Source organism: Eretmochelys imbricata, chromosome 6 (genome assembly GCF_965152235.1).
Source record: "Eretmochelys imbricata isolate rEreImb1 chromosome 6, rEreImb1.hap1, whole genome shotgun sequence".
In the NCBI taxonomy this organism is placed as follows: domain Eukaryota; kingdom Metazoa; phylum Chordata; order Testudines; family Cheloniidae; genus Eretmochelys; species Eretmochelys imbricata.
In genome coordinates, this window is record NC_135577.1 from 23,090,277 (window position 1) to 23,103,347 (window position 13,071).

Below are 13,071 nucleotides of genomic sequence, written 5' to 3' on the forward strand. Positions count from 1 at the left end.
TTCCTGTGTATAAATAGTATAAAGTGCTCTGAGATCCTTGGGGATGAAAGGAGCTTTCTTTCAGACATGAGGATGCGGTTTGCATGGAAGAGCTTTCATTAAATCCACGCAGTGGAGTGCCCATCTCCAAACCTGCTCTGTCTGCAGCCCTGTATTTTGCACTGTGTACCACCTTCAGCTGTTTTGGAATCTGTTTTGAGGGACCCGTTGCTTTCCAGAGGATCAGGTTCTGGGAGCTGTGGCCTGTAGCCTCCTGGCCTAGGGTTGCCAATCCTCCAGGATTGCCCTGGAGTCTTCACAAATTGAAGATGAATCTTTAACTAAATCTTTAACTAAAGGCTATGTCATGTGATGAAACCTCCAGGAATGCAGGAATATGTCCTGCCACGGCAGCCGCCAGGAGCTGGGGCTGGGAAGGAGGGGAGTCTCTCCCCGGTGGCCGCAGCTCTGGAGCTGGGGAAAGTCACCTCTTTCTCTGGCCGCTGCAGCCCTGCATGTCCCAAATTCCCTTCACCCCCTCTTCTCACCCCACTGCCCCCTCCCACCTACCTCCTATTCCCCCCAAGGCCACCACCTCACTTTCCATGTGCGTCTTCTTGGGCCAGGCACCTAATTAGTGGAGCCACGGCTGCGTGGCTCCACTAATTAGGTGCCTGGCCCTTCATTCTCTCATGTTCAGCCGCCCCGGCTTGCACCTTAGAGCGAACTATCTGTAGACCACCTGAATGGAGCTCGTGGACCACTGGTGGTCCATGGACCACAGTTTGAGAATCTCTGCACTAGATCATGCTTCCATTCAAAAACCAAAGAGGAATCAGAAGATGGGGAGGGGAGTTCAGCTCCATGTCCGTTCCATACGCCTGCCCTTGAGTAGCTTCCTTGTCTCATATAGTTTAAGGTTTTGATCACACTCATGCTTTTCACCACCCCTAGAGGCATTGATGGTTTGACTTTCAAGCGTGTTCTAACTGGTTGAAATGAAAAACGCATTTTGCATCCTGGGGACAATTCTCCTCTTGCAAGGGGAAAGGGCATGGGGGCAGGCAGCACCATGATGAGCTTCAACAAAGGGCAGAACACAGCTGAAGTTCCTGAAGATTTCAGGCCCAGCATGTCATGGGGAGGCAGGACTGGACATTTGGCTCATGAGTTGCTGCACTGTCTGAGCCTCAGTTAAGAGTCTGAGAGCTCTTAGAGCTAATGAGCGCTGCCAGGAGTGCAGACAGCCAGGGGAAAGATCTGGTGGAGACCTGTGTACACATGTAATGACTCTGAATCTGGCTGAGCTAGACTGAAGGGCTGGTCCTAGGAAATCAGAGCCCTTGTCTGGAGTGCTGGGCTTTGAGGCTGGCAGCTTTACCTCAGGGAGGAGGAGAAAACAGGCAGTGGTGCTCTGTCACTCAGTGTCGGTCAGCTGGTGTAGAGTGTGTCTGGAGAAGAGGTTGGCAACCTTTCATAGAATCATAGAATCATAGAATATCAGGGTTGGAAGGGACCCCTGAAGGTCATCTAGTCCAACCCCCTGCTCGAAGCAGGACCAATTCCCAGTTAAATCATCCCAGCCAGGGCTTTGTCAAGCCTGACCTTAAAAACTTCCAAGGAAGGAGATTCCACCACCTCCCTAGGCAACGCATTCCAGTGTTTCACCACCCTCTTAGTGAAAAAGTTTTTCCTAATATCCAATCTAAACCTCCCCCACTGCAACTTGAGGCCATTACTCCTCGTTCTGTCATCTGCTACCATTGAGAACAGTCTAGAGCCATCCTCTTTGGAACCCCCTTTCAGGTAGTTGAAAGCAGCTATCAAATCCCCCCTCATTCTTCTCTTCTGCAGGCTAAACAATCCCAGCTCCCTCAGCCTCTCCTCATAAGTCATGTGTTCTAGACCCCTAATCATTTTTGTTGCCCTTCGCTGGACTCTCTCCAATTTATCCACATCCTTCTTGTAGTGTGGGGCCCAAAACTGAACACAGTACTCCAGATGAGGCCTCACCAATGTCGAATAGAGGGGGACGATCACGTCCCTCGATCTGCTCGCTATGCCCCTACGTATACATCCCAAAATGCCATTGGCCTTCTTGGCAACAAGGGCACACTGCTGACTCATATCCAGCTTCTCGTCCACTGTCACCCCTAGGTCCTTTTCCGCAGAACTGCTGCCTAGCCATTCGGTCCCTAGTCTGTAGCGGTGCATTGGATTCTTCCGTCCTAAGTGCAGGACCCTGCACTTATCCTTATTGAACCTCATCAGATTTCTTTTGGCCCAATCCTCCAATCCTTTCATTACTTTTTTTTTTTTTTTAAACATTGCTGACGTTGCCCATTTGTTTTTAAATGGCTCTCCTAGGAACACAGACAGTAGAGGTAGGAAGGTCCCTCCTAGCTCACCCAGCCCAGCTCCCTGACAATTCTAGCTCCTCTGAAACCTGATTTATATTCCAGTGCTTTTCCCAGGTGACTTGCAAGCATCTTAAATGTTGGGGCTCCTCCCACTTACCTTAGGAGACTGTTCCATGATCTAAGACTTTGTCTATATTACTGATTACTTCGGTATAACTCATTTTGCTCAGGGGTGTGAATAATTCACAACCCTGAGCAACGCAAGTTATACCGACCTAAGCACTGGTGTGGATAGCACCAGGTCAGTGGGAAAGCTTCTCCCACCGGCATAGCTACCACCTCTTGCAGAGGCTGCAGTTACTAAACTGACAAGTCTACCGTCCGCTTAGATCATCTCCATCACAAGCGCTCCAGCCTTGCAGCTGGGCCACTGTACATGCTGCATTGTAGATGTGGTCTAATAGACTCTTCGCTGCCAGGAAGTTAACTCTGCTTCTTCCAGGGTTTTTTTGTTTTTGGCAGAGAGGGGGAGGAGGAGAATAAGGGATGTTGGAGGTACCTGAGACTTTATCCCTTGTACTTCCCTGTGGGCCATATTCAAACTCTTAGCAACTTCAAGGGGCATCTGCCTGACTAAAAACTGGGTGAGAACCTGGGGTTTTGACCTTTGGGTAATACTTACCCCTTTTCTTCCAGGTGTGTCACAAAGACCAATCCTTATAACATCCCAGCAAGGCAGGTTAGTCAGTATTAATGAAGACCAAGAAGTGAAGTGACTTTCCCCAAGCTTCAAAGTGAGTTAATGCCACAGCCGGAATAGAATGCAGGGAGTCCTGATCCTGTGCTCAGACTGCTGGATCACACCACCTTTGCAGGGGATAAATCAATGCCAAAGCCCCATCCTCAGCCCCAGCAGCATTGCCAGCAGGGGCAGAGATTTCAGGAGAGAGAAAAACTCTTGAACGTGGAATCCGCTGTGTTTCTGCATTGTCCAGCATTTTGAGAAAAATCTCAGACTCACTTGTTTCCTGTTGTTCTGCAGCTAGGAGTGTGACTTTAAAGACAACAGAAGTAAACAGTGTTCTATTCTGGGGTGGGGAACAGAAGCAGTGGGAGTAGAAACAAGTCAGCTCAGCCGTTAACACTATACTTCTGCTCTCCTTTAACTTGCAGAACCCCAGACAGTATTTTTGTTTGAGGGGGATGTGTGCAAACTGCTTACAAGTAGGAATTCCAGTTCCCCAGCTGAATCTCCACAAGCAGCTAAAGGGCAAGGCAAGGTGTGGGGTGGGGTGGGGTGGGGTGGGGGGAAGAAACTGTAGCATTCACACTGGGAGGATACATTAATGTTAGCTTTTCAGAGAGGCAGACTGATCATGGGAGGATGGGGATTTTTTAATTCTGTGTTTTGTACGGTGTTTATCACAGCGGGGTCCTGGTCTGCAATATAAATAAGTGGCTTTAGGTGAATTCCTGCCCCCTTCTCCCCTTTCATGTCCTGCGGTTTGTGACGAAGGATTCCCAAACCTTGCCAAATGCAGATTATCGGGAGCCTCAGGGCTGCACCTGATTTGGGCTGTAATTAGTTGTAGCCATTCTTAGTCTTTCTGTGAAGATGCAGCCCATGGAGACTTCAAGTCCCCGCATGCAGTGCTCTCTCTGGAGAACAGGCAAGTTGTCTAAACTCCTCCCCATTTCCTCCCCTTCCAAAAAAAAAAAAAAAAAAGAAGAAAAGAAAGAAAAGTTGGAGCTGGCTACCCATTTGACTTCACAGCGAAAGTCCTGTAGGGTTTCATTGCGAAGACTCCAGGAGAGGGCTACAGAAATGCAATAGGCTTGTATAGAAATTATTCTCAAAAGCCTGTAATATTTAGTGGAGAATGAGATCCTTTCTGTAGGTTTGTTTTTAACCCGGAGGGCTAGTCAGTTCACAATTGGGGGAAGAAGCCTTAGGCAGGGTGGGGAGGCAGTGGCAGGTAAATCACAACGGTGACCTATGTCCAGGCAGTACTGCTTGGGCTTATCATAGAATCATAGAGTATCAGGGTTGGAAGGGACCCTTGAAGGTCATCTAGTCCAACCCCCTGCTCAAAGCAGGACCAATTCCCAGTTAAATCATCCCAGCCAGGGCTTTGTCAAGCCTGACCTTAAAAACCTCTAAGGAAGGAGATTCTACCACCTCCCTAGGTAACGCATTCCAGTGTTTCACCACCCTCTTAGTGAAAAAGTTTTTCCTAATATCCAACCTAAACCTCCCCCACTGCAACTTGAGACCATTACTCCTCGTTCTGTCATCTGCTACCATTGAGAACAGTCTAGAGCCATCCTCTTTGGAACCCCCTTTCAGGTAGTTGAATGTCAGGTTTGAGGGGCCTTTTCAGCTGAGAGAGACACTGTGTTGCTGAGCATGATACAAAAACCTAGACAGGCAGGGGAAGTCAGATGGGAGCCAGACCTGGATCAGCTGTTCTTCTGGGCTGTCATTAGCCTGTTAATAAGATCACTCGCTGATAACTCGTGCTTGGACAGGGACTGGCTTGGCATATAGGCCCGAATTCTTGGTCCCCCAACTCCTGTGCTTGGGACAGAGCTGGGGGCTGGGAAAAGGTGACTTAAAACCACGGTTGTGCCCTGCATGTTTTGGAGCAGCTGGGGGCCCTTCCTGGCTCTGGGTGTCAGCCTCAGAACTGTTCTATCTGTGTTGGTTTCTGGAGCTCCTTATGAGCTCTGGCAATTGGTGAATAACAGTAGAACTGTGAGCTCTGGCCATGTGCCCCATTTCCATCCCTGCTTGCCCACTTCCGCCCACTCCATACCCCTGGCCCAGTCCTGACATGCCCCCTATGCCAGGGGCTGGGAGCAGAGCTGGCTTGGAGTCCTTATGCCAGCTCTACACTGGCTGGGGTGTCTTCCCGGGCAGGGCATATTCTCCATGGGCTTTCTCAGGGAGCCATTTCCACCCCTTCTTAGGCTCCTTTGTGTTGCCAGAGTGCACCTGTGCTGTGGTTTAGGCAGCCTTGACAGAAACAATAGCTGGGTTTACGTGATGTTACAGACATGTGAATATAAACCCAGTGACTGGCTGCCCCTTTCTGGGAGCTTCCGACACTAGAGGGCTACCTATCATATCTCCCAGAGTTGCAGCCTGGGCCTTCCTCTTTTCCTCCTCCCAACGCACACATGTAGCATGCTTTGTGAGCAGACGCTCTGATGTTACAGAATGAAGTTTTGATGGAGATGCGTGCTATTAGCTTTTTAATATAGGGAAAGGGAATATTTTTTTGCTGAGGGCTGTCTTCCTTCTTTTTCAGTTGTTCTGTTCCCTGTATCTCATTGAAGACGAGAGCAGGTGAAAGAGAAAGACATCCCCGTGGAGAACTGAGAGGTCTCATTTGTGTTCCAACTTTTCCTCCCCCTGAAAGGTGAGTGAAGCCGTGTTTGTTTCCCCTTTGAGCATCCCCTTTAGGCAGATAATAGCACTTAGCATTTATGCACTACAGAGCACTTCACAAGCAGCCCTTACAATGCAGCTGGCGGGAAGGCTGTATTTAATGGTTCATAGCTGTTTTCAGTGTCATAAAGCACCCAAGGGCAGAGGTGATAAGCAGCAGGATGACATTTTTTAAAATAAATCCTAGCTGGTAGATCAGGGAGTGCTAGTGGGATTTTCGTTTGGCACAGAGAGGTTAAGGGCTGGATTTTCAGAAGTGCTGAGCACCTGTAATTGCCCTTCAGCTTCTCTGAAAATTAAGGCCTTAAGTGATTTATCCAAGCCCAGCAAGTGGTTGGCAAAACCAGAACTAGAATTTAGTTCTCAGGTGAGACTATCTTGTGCATTACGTATGTGGGTGAAGATGGGCTGTGAAGTCCACTATGGACCTTACAGTACAGCTGCACTGCATCTGTCCAGCACTTAGCTACTGTGGCCATGGGTGCCACCAAAAGGTTGAACAGCTATGAACTCTATTTTCTGCCTGACTTGTGTTTAACTGGGGAGAAAATAAAGACACATCATTGGGCACACCCTGGATACTGCTTGCCTCCTAGTTGCTATTCATTAAGTGTTGCCTTTTATGGCCTGGGAGTTATTTAATTTACTTAGGTTAAGAAACAATGCCTTACCTCCCCATCCATTAGACATAGCTTCAGGGCAGGTTATGCAGAAAAGTCTTCAGGACCGGCTTGCTTTCTTTGCTGTCTAATTGACTCCTGGTACTGGGCAGGTAGAGGCAGATTCATTGAGCCACTTTGTGTGTGTGACTAGACAAGTGCCTATAACCTATTTGAATGCAGGAGCATGTGCTTTCATAGCCTTGGCATGTGCACATACATAGATGAGCTAACAAAATCCAGTGGGCTGGGGTGGGACCCCACAACAAGATCTTGAGACGCAGGTGCCTCAGCCCAGGATAATGGATGCTACAGTACCATGTTTAGGGCTGGACTGTCAAGTGCCACAGTTGGGGTTATTTTCGAAAGTGCTCAGCTCCCACTGTGTTACTTAAGCTATGGCCACACTTGCAGATGTAGAGCGCCGGGAGTTGAACCAGCCCTCGGAGACAGCAGCAGGGAAAGCACTGCTGTGTGTTCACACTGTGCTCCTTGTGACTGTGGAGCATGTCCACATTAGCAGCTCTTGCAATGCCACAGACAGCAGTGCATTGTGGTAGCTGTCCCAGTGTGCAAGTGGCCGCAGGGTGCTTTGGAAAGGGTTTGCAATGCCTAATGGGGCAGGCACAGCGTCACATGATGCCGATTTCCCAATCCCATTGTTCTATGGGCATCCGACTAGATTGCCAGCTGCTTTTCAAATGAGGGGGTGGGGAGTGTGACAGGGAGTGTGTTGTGTGTATGTGGGGGGAGAGACAGTGTGTTTTCGGGGGCAGAGTGTGTCAGCATGCTACCTTGTAAGTTCAGACAGGGGGAAGGGGAAAACCCGACATCAGCCCCCACCCACACTCTCTCTCACACACAAACACAAACACACACACACCTCTGCAGCAGGAGCATTCCACAGTAAGGGTTTGCTTTGTGTCCCTGGGCTGTCAGAAATGAGCTTTGAAAGGGGATATCCGCAGGCCTGCAGTCAGAGTTCAAAACAATGACCAGAGTGCCCACTGGACTTCAGGGGATTATGGGACGTTTCCGGAGGCCAATCACAGCACAATAATGCCACACGTCCTCCACACTCACACCCCTGTGCTCCAGCCGGGGCGCAGCAAGCTCTATGCTTCTCATGGAGGTGGATTACCAGGAGCGCTGCAGCTGCAGAGTCCAGGCGCTCGAAGTGCCTTGCCAATGTGAACACCTCAGGAGTTATAGCACCTGGGCCTGATTTAATGTGCTCTAACTTGCAAGTGTAGACAAGGCCTTATGGCCATATTGTCGGAGGAGCTCAGCACCCAGCATGCCGAGGCCCCAAAGGATCATTTTAACGCTCCACATCGCTCCAGGGCTTTTCCAGCAATGATGCAGTTAAACATCATGGAAGGCATGGATGCTCACCACTGCTCAGGATCAGCTTCTTAGGTGCTTGGGCAAGGGGTTCAATACAAATGTATCTTTCCTTTGTCTATTTCCCTGAAGATGGGTGTTGCTCCCTACAGGGCAGCCTGGAATAGCCTCTCGCAAAGAGCTAGTCAACTCTGTGTGGTACAAGGAAAAGAAAATGCATTACACACACAAGGGAGGGTCCAGAAAGAACCACGTGTTTCCATGAATAGTTTCCTTGGCTAGTCACCAAGCATTCAGGAGCAGCCTGTACTGGCTAGGAGGAATAGATCAAACGAAGACAGCCATGATTGCTCTGTGATTCATTGGCTACCACCCTTCCATGAATCATCTGTGCTTCATAAACCTGCAGCTGTTCTCTGCCTGCTCTTTGAAAACACACACAGAGGAGGACCTCTTGTGTGCTTTTACTGCTCCTCTTGTCAGAACAGCTGAGCTTAGTTCTGCAAGATCCTCTGAAAAGTCCTTACCTGAGGCTTGTTAGAAACATCTGTGTGTGAGAGAGGGAATTTCCCAGGAGGCCTTGAGCAGTGGCAGAGGTTTTGGTGTAGAGGGTATGTAGTGACTGCCTCACCCAGGGTTGATTAGAGCCTAAGTGGAAAGTCCATTGCCCACCCCCCACACCAATGCACAAGATTCTGGCAAGTCTGACATCTCCCACTTTAAATACATGGGACCCTTGGGAGGTGTCAATCAGCAGGGGATCTGGCCCAGGGCAGGGAGAGTGAAATACTAAAAAGGCAACCCAGCGACAGTAACAGGCTGTACTTTTGCTGTTTGGCAGTGAAGATGTCATCAAAGAGCCCCTATTTTGGGGGGGGGGGGGGGGGGGGGATGGAAAAGTGTGGTCACCTAGTTAGACTGGGAGATTGGGTGAAGTGAAAATCTGATCCCATGGAGCTTAGGGGAAGTGGGTGCATTGTTCAAGATACACGGCAGATCCTCAACGAGTGTCAATCAGCCAAGGGAGCTATACTGATTTACACTCACTGAGGATCTGGCTCACAATGATAACTTGCCGGTACTCAATAATGACAAAAATCAAAGTCTCCAATCCAGATCTCATTATTAATTATTGGTGTTACAGTAACACCTAGAGGCAGCGGTGAAACTCAGGGCCCCATTGTGCTAGGCTTAGTGTGTGTGTGTGTGTGTAGAGAGAGAGAGAGAGAGTTTACAATCTAAATAGACAAGACAGGCAAATGCTGAGAGGAGACACAGAGACACTGAGCATGACTTGCCCAAGGTGTCCCAGTAGGACCGTGGCAAAACCAGGAATAGAACCATGGTCTCCTGACTCCTAGTCCAGTGCATTAGCTACTAATCCACAACACCCCTCTTCAAATTATGCTCTCCTCAGGGCAGCCCAGAACCGTAAGCCACTGTGTTATTCCTCTGCCTTAGCCAGTGTACTTTGTGGGCGATTAGACTGTGTCAGCTCCCTGCCATACCAGTCTGTCCTCTTCAACCACAAGCTCCTTGAAAATCCTCCAGTCTTAACCTTGCTTTGCAGATAGCAGTCAGTGAACCCCAGTAATTGAGTTCCCCAGAGATGTCTGTCTGTAGTTTCTAGTCCCTCTTACTGGATACTCGGAAATTATTACATTTGCTGCCCCGAAAGAGACAGTGTATACACCAGCCTGCTAGGTTAGCTGTGTACTTTCTATATTTAATATAATAGCACTGAGATAGTTTAGAGTAAAACTAAGAATAAGTTTATTAATAAAGAACAGAGATTTAATTGATACTAGGCAAGTATAAAAGAGAGAAAAAAGGGTTACAAAAATAACATATTTTCTAGAGCCTAAAATGTAATTCCTTAAAAGTTATACCTTTGCTTAAAACAGTTTCTCACTTACAGCAAGTTATCAGCAGCTCCTGGTCTTCAGGCCAAGAAGATCCACCATTCACAGGCTCAGAGGTTGCTGTTCCCCTAGTGATGGATGACTAGAATGTCTTTTTGTTTCCTCTATATTTTCTGTTGTTCATTGTTTTTGTCTCAAGAGCCAGGAAGACTTCCTGGGCATGCAGACTCACTAAACTGTTTCCTCCTCTACTTGATTGCTTTGTTTACCTTATATGTAAATGTACTTTCATTGTTCTCTGCCTGTAATCAAGCCAGTCAACAGTGAAATCCCCATTCCTTTGGCTAGGGCAGACATGCTGTATACACTGCCTCCAAAACACATTTGAAGAATGTGTTTCTAACACACACATACACACACACCTTTATATACAACCTCTACATACATCACACAATGATTTTTGGGACCAGCATGTCACCAGTTTACATGTGATACCTTACACAGACATCTTTTAATTATATATCATCACAGCGTGTGGGGGTAATGAGTGTGTCAGGCTTGACACAATTTATGTTATATTGGGGCCTTGACCAGCGAGTATTGAGGGGCTCTTAGGGTCACACCTCGTCTCCCACTCAAGCTTATCTCTTCCAATGATATCCCGTCCTGGGGCATCTGACTGTCTCTTGGGAAGGGAGGGGAAAGGCTTGCCTTTCCCCCGCCTCTTCTCTGTATTAGTTGCTGTACATACGTTATAAGGATACACCGTAAAGTGCTGTATTGTGTGAGGACACCCTGCTGCACCTCTCAGGAATCTCTTACTCCCAATATGTAGCAAGCAGAAGAGCAATTCGCCGGTACCGTTTACACTGAGTGCTCAGCATAGGCTTTGGCTTCAGAGGGAATTAAGAGCTACACACACACCCCCTTCCTGGAGACACCTCACTGGGGGTAGGGTGCTGATGAGGACAAAGAACCAAAAGGCTCCTCCTCGCTACATGTTGTTGTCATAGTGGTTTGGATCTTGCGGGGAGTGTAGGGGAAATCTAGTGCTGGTGGAAGTAAATCACTGGTAGCTTGATCCAGAAATAGCTGGGATAATTGCTCAGCAAGCTTCCCTCTCACACAGATCTGCCTGCAACTAAACCTTAATCCACCACGCCCTGCTATTTCATTCCTGCATCCCCTTACGCAGCTCAGCCAGTTCACCTCAACTTTGACTCCTCTTCATCTCTTGCTCTACTATTTCTAGTTTCTCTCCTTTCTCCTGCCCCCACCCCTACCCCCCGGGTTGTGTTATTAAACCTCAGACCTAGCCTGCTGCTCCTCCTCCTGTCTTTGGTTTGGATCTTCTCTTGGGGAAAAATGGCCACTTGTGTTGCCTCATATCCAACTGTTGGGTGGATTCACGATGTGAATAAATATCTACTAGGGACTAAGACATATTTCCATCACTGATTTAACGTACACTTACATCCAGGTTGCTGTATGTGAAAGACCAATGCACCAACCTACCGTGGTTGCACTTTCTAACTAAAGCTGATGCAGTGTCAGGTGACTGCATAGTGCGGTTCTTTGTGGGAGCAAGAAAATGTTGCGGGGGGCATCTGTATCCTGGGATCCTATGAGGGTAGGAGTGGGCTCCAGTGTTGGGTGCTGGATGGTTCAGGGGATTAGCAAGGGTCTATTGTAGACTTTTCACATCTAGGTTGCTAGTTCAAATCCTATACAGCTTGGCAGTAACGGTTACAATTTCCTGGTTATTTAGTTAAATGAGTTTGTTGATCTCAGGAGGGTTCACATCACAATTTGCACTCCATGGCCCCTTCCTGGCAGTCTTGGGCAATAGGTCAAGGACAGCATGGGCCCTAGAGACTGAATTACGTAGAGATTGTCTAAGCAGGTGTAGGCTGAGGCACACGGATAGCACAGTGTGTAGAAACTAGCCCCACTGCTGCTGCTAAGTGTTCTGTGGTTAAACAAAGATTTTGGGACTTTAAATCTGTCACCTTCCAGGAACCTGAAATTCATAGGACCATTGTTTAAAAGGAGGGAAAAAACCCTCTGATATTACAAGTCTGTTCAGAGCAGATGACGGCACTATCATCCGCTCCCTCATGCTTTTGCTCAGCAATGTGTTAATTAATCTTCTCTAAGGACATGTCTATGCTGGCAGAGTTACAGCACCGGGAGTGACAGCGCCGCTCAGAGAGCGCTGAAGGGAAACCGCTGTTGTGTGTTCACACTGTCAGCTGCCCGCATAATAGCGTGTTCACACTTGCAGCACTTGCAGCGGTATTCGGAGTGGTGCACTCTGGGCAGCTCTCCCACAGAGCACCTCTTCCTCTTCTGCCGCTAAGAGTTGTGGGAAAGCGGAGGGGGTCGTGGGGCATCCTGGGTCCTGTCCCAGTGCCCTGTGATGCATTGCTTCTCATCCCAGCAATCCCTGTGCTTCCGTCGGCATTTGGCGCCTTCTTTCAATGGTTTCTGTATTGCGCGCCCTGCCTCTTCGGGCTGCAGGAATGGATCCCGAACTATTGACCAGTATGCTACTCGCTCTGACCAACCCGTCACGAGTGGCAGTGGAGTTATACCTTAAACTACAAAGACAAGAGGCGTGTGACATTGATCTCACCACACGTAGTAGCTATGACACAAGATTGCTTGTGGCATTCACAGGGGTGCTGACCACAGTGGAACGCTACTTTTGGGCTTGGGAAACAAGCACTGAGTGGTGAGATCACATCGTCCTGCACATCTGGGATGATGAGTAGTGGCTGCAGAACTTTCAGATGAGGAAAGTCACATTCATAGGACTGTGATGAGCTCACCCCAGCCCTGCAGTGCAAGGACATGAGAATGAGAGCTGCCCTACCATTGGAGAAGCGTGTGGCGATTGCATGTGGAAGCTGGCTACTCCAGACTGCTACCAATCAGTCACTAATCAGTTCAGAGTGGGAAAGTCTACTGTTGGACTCGTGTTGACGGAAGTCTACAAGGCCATTAATCGCATCCTGCTCCGAAAGACTGTGACTCTGGGCAATGTGCGTGACATTGTAGATGGCTTTGCACAAATGGGCTTCCCTAACTGTGGAGAGGCGATTGATGCCATACATATTCCAATTCTGGCACAGACCACCTAGCCACTGAGTACATTCATTGGAAGGGGTATTTCTGTATGGTTCTCCAGGTGCTTATGGATCACCGTGGGCGTTTCACAGACATTAACGCAGCCTGGTCCAAAAAGGTTCAAGATGCATGCATCTTTCAGAACACTGGCCTGTTCAGGAAGCTGCAAGCAGGGACTTTCTTCCCGGACCAGAAGATCACCGTAGGGCAAGTCAAAATGCTCATTGTGATCCTAGGAGACCCCACCTACTCCTTAATGCTGTGGCTTATGAAACCATACATGGGGC

The 13,071-nt window shown here is 48.5% G+C and overlaps 1 protein-coding gene across 2 annotated transcripts in view; it reads left to right on the plus strand.

Moving 5' to 3' along the window:
• Positions 1-13,071, plus strand: part of CD151 (CD151 molecule (Raph blood group)) — a 58,453-nt gene that overhangs the window by 17,295 nt on the left and 28,087 nt on the right. The window contains exon 2 of one of the 2 annotated variants that reach the window (XM_077818238.1): positions 5,651-5,761. The exons of the other annotated variant lie outside the window; for it this stretch is intronic. The gene's annotated coding sequence lies outside the window, so the exon portion shown is untranslated. The remainder of the gene's footprint in view (positions 1-5,650; positions 5,762-13,071) is intronic. 2 annotated transcript variants of the gene reach the window in all.